The sequence below is a fragment of the Psammomys obesus genome, unplaced genomic scaffold (genome assembly GCF_907164565.1).
Source record: "Psammomys obesus unplaced genomic scaffold, mPsaObe1.curated_primary_1811, whole genome shotgun sequence".
Lineage (NCBI taxonomy): Eukaryota > Metazoa > Chordata > Mammalia > Rodentia > Muridae > Psammomys > Psammomys obesus.
In genome coordinates, this window is record NW_026596040.1 from 15105406 (window position 1) to 15109257 (window position 3852).

Here is a 3852-nt window from a genome sequence, read left to right on the forward strand (position 1 = left end):
AGGAGGCACAGGTCCATCCATTCCTTCCCAAGGTACCGCTATGCCTTCCTTACTATCACCATGTACTAACCTCGGTTGAAGAAATGTGCTTAGTTAACAGATCATGTTCGTGGATACAGATTGACGCTGTGTTTTTGAACTACAAGGGGGAGGGGTGGTCAGGGGTTTTAGATTTAAGTAATCATCATCCTTATTCATCATCTTCTGGGTGGGGAGTCTTTCTGTCCACAGTTCATGTTCAAGAACTCCAATGCTAGAATCTTGGTCTGTCTCAAGTGTCTGAGGCCTCTGTGATGGTATTTTCTAAGTTTGCACTTGTCTCTTGACAGCAGAAAGACTTTAATTCCCTAAATTGTCTATTAGGCGTGCAAGCTTGTGCGTGTGGTTGGAAGAAAACTCAGGTTTAGGCTCCTGGCCCTTTCTGCACTTTCCACCTTCCAGTTCAACTGAGTATTTTCTCTTTTTCCAAACTAACAATAGAGAGAAAAGTTTGTGTTTTAGGAGAAGGTGGTGTAGAGTAGATGGTGTGTGTGGCGCGGGGCAAGTTGGCAGCACCAAGAAACATCTTCCTGAAGTGACACCAGAATTCTCTCAGGTCACAGTGGGAATGCTGCATGGATAAGGTCTTCAAAGGGGTGTAAAGGGCAGCATGATTGAGAGGGAGTCCATTTAGACACCATGACCTGTGACTTGAAGGGCGGTTACGGCTGGGAGGATGACGGGAAACTAGAAAGATCACACTAGCCGCTCTCCAGAAGCAAAGGCACGTGGACAAACTGCAGTGAAGCTTGGACTTCACAAGGAGAGACAGAAAGGGTAAACCTGAAGAGGTGCTGAATTCCAGGGTTCAGGGAGTGTCAGCTCTGGAGGCCAGAGATCTGAGTTCTTTTAAAAATGCAATGGTAGGCTTTGCAGACGGCACTGTCCCTTGTCACCTTTTGCTGCAGCCATGGTCAACCCCACAGTGTTCTTCAACATAGAGGCCAATGGCCAGCCCTTGGGCTGTGTCTCCTTCGAGCTGTTTGCAGACAACGTTCCAAAGACAGTAGAAAAGTTTTGTGCTCTGAGGACTGGAGGGAAAGATTTGGGGATAAGGGTTCCTCCTTTCACAGAATTATTCCCGGATTCACATGCCAGGGTGGTGACTTCATACACCATAATGGCACTGGCGGCAGGTCCCTCTACGGGGAGGAATTTGAGGATGAGAACTTCATCCTGAAGCATACAGGTCCTGGTATCTTGTCCATGGCAAATGTTGGAGCAAACTTTTCCCATATTTTTACCTGCCAAGACTGAGCGGCTGCATGGCAAGCGTGTGGTCTTTGGGAAGGTGAAAAAAGGCATGAGCGTCGTGGAAGCCATGGAGCATTTTGGGTCCAAGAATGGCAAGACCAGCAAGAAGATCACAATTTCTGACTGTGGACAACGCTAATTCTTTTGACCTGTGGGCATCTTACCCACCAGACCATTCCTTCAGTAGCTCAGGAGAGCACCCCCATCCCATTTGCTCAAAGTACCCTGTAATCCCTGCTCTCGCTCAAGTTCTTCGGGTTCCATATTTTCCTCCTTCCCCTCCAAGTCTAGCTGGATTGCAGAGTTATATTTATGATTATGAATAAAAAGTAAATAAGAAAAAAAAATGCAATGGTAGTTCTCGGCCACGCCACTGAGAAACAAAACACACACATTATCCTAAGCAGATGGAGTTTTAGCCAATGGTCTCTCGGCTCTTTAGAAAGAAAATTCCATTTGGTCATGTGCTGCCTCCAAATCCACACTTTGAGTGAGTTTCTGGAACTCCTTCATTGTTGTGTGAGAAAAAGTTGTGTAAAATAGGGCACTGATAATATTTGGCCATGCCAAAAAGTGACTTGAACATGAAGGAACAAAAACAAGAAAAGCTTCACAGACTTAACTCAAAATGCCTCTCAAGTCTCAGCAGAGAAAAAGCGGCCAACTTAATTCTGTTTTGATTTCTCCCTAATGTGTGACCTGATTTGTGGGCTGGATTTCCAGAGCCACAGTTGTTCCAACCCCTATTCCTGTTTAAGGCTTGCTCGTGCCCAAATATGGGTCTTTCGTATTTTGTGTTGTCCATGTGCTTGGTTCTCAACTGTCCAACCCAAGCCAGAGTCCTCGCCAAAGCTCTAACAGACACAACATAGACTAGCGTTATGTGATGGATAAACAATCCTGCCTGAAGGGACAGCATGTGAACAGCCTGGCTTGGAAGCAGGAAGTGGGGCGTAGTCTGTGAATGGCTGTTCCTACAGTCACTATTTGTTTCCTGTCAGTTTCTAAAGCAGGGACCAGGAAGTGCTTAATTCTTCTTTAGCACTTCCAAATTTCACTGTAGACGTATAGATCACAGTGTAATAGAAAAGTGACTATAGACTAAATCAGAAGATCCCTGAGATCCAACGGCTAGCAGGAGAGAATACTGACTCCCTTTGACTTCCATAGGCACATGCTATCACACACATACACACACATACACACAATTTAAATAAATGCATTTTTTAAGAGATAGAGAAGAAAGAAAGAAAAAAGAAAAGAAACGTTGGAGGGACAAGTAGAAGGAGGGAAGTAGTCAAAGAAGAGGCATAGAGTCAGAAAGAAGGAAACCATGGTGAAGGAGAGGCAGGGAGGAGAGGCTGGAGGAGCAATAAGGATAGGAAACTTGAGGGAACTCCCAAGGACAAATGCCAGCCACCTAGCAGAATCTGTCAGACTTCCCACCTGCTTTACATGGCATCCGTTATTGTCTGTGTCGCCGGAAACTATGGAGAGCCCACATCTATGACCTTTGCCTCCTCCTATTGTGTTTAAATCAGTCCACACCAATGGATCTTTCAACACTGGTGTAAGAAGGCAAATACCCAGCACTGTTTTAGAGACAGGTGTTTGGCCTGGGTTTCAGTGCCAGGCTTCTAAACTTATGACCACCATATCTTCTATTGATGGTGCTCATTTCTTTGGTTATGGGCCATCAACATGGACATCTTCATGAGGTCTGTGTTGTTTCTGCTTTCTCTTCATGAAACCATGGGTTCCCAAATCTGTCTAATGCACCTATTGTATAAGCCAGGTTTTTGTCTCTTGAAGAGTTTTATATCTGTCAAATATGGACCATCACTCTCCACTCTACCTTGACCCCTAGTGCTTTGTGTCAAAAAGGAAAAAGGAAAGTCATCTATCTGTCTGCAAAGCAAAACAATGAAGGAAAAATATAAAGCGTCAGGGAGAAAGGCTAAAACTTTTCAAAATTCACTTTAAAATAACCCCAAAGACCCTGCTCCCAACCTCTGATTGCTTCTATGATCAAGCTTAAATGCCTCTTGCCATTTGGGGGGAGCTGCTGTGATCGCTGCCTGTTTCCTTATCCAACTCTTTCCTCTGCTGACAGCACAGGGGGCCGTGTTAGAGTCTACAAATACATGGGTCCTGAAAACTTCTTCCTCATCCGTTTCTGTATTTGCCTACCTTCTACATATACTTCTGTTGGAGTTAACATATGTCCCTGGCCAGTTAGATACCCTGTCCTGTAATATCTCACACAGTACCTTCACTTCTCCCTCGCCCACCATGGTTGTATTCAAAGCTTTTTATGTGCAGTACAACAGTTGGAAGTTCCACAGAAGAGTGATAGTGGCTGCATTTTTCTTGTTGTTGGTCTGTTGCAGGCAGATACCACGGTTCTGGTTGCTTCATAAGAACTTTCTTGGGGGCCTAAGATAAAACCCTAGTGTACCATTTTACTGCTCGGTAATCAGAGATACGTGTGTGTGTGTGTGTGTGTGTGTGTGAGAGAGAGAGAGAGAGAGAGAGAGAGAGAGAGAGAGAGAGAGAGAG

The 3852-nt window shown here is 44.9% G+C and overlaps 1 pseudogene; it reads left to right on the forward strand.

Moving 5' to 3' along the window:
- Positions 1-949: 949 nt before the first annotated feature.
- LOC129688078 (peptidyl-prolyl cis-trans isomerase A-like) lies at positions 950-1432 on the forward strand (annotated as a pseudogene).
- The last annotated feature ends 2420 nt before the right edge of the window (positions 1433-3852 follow it).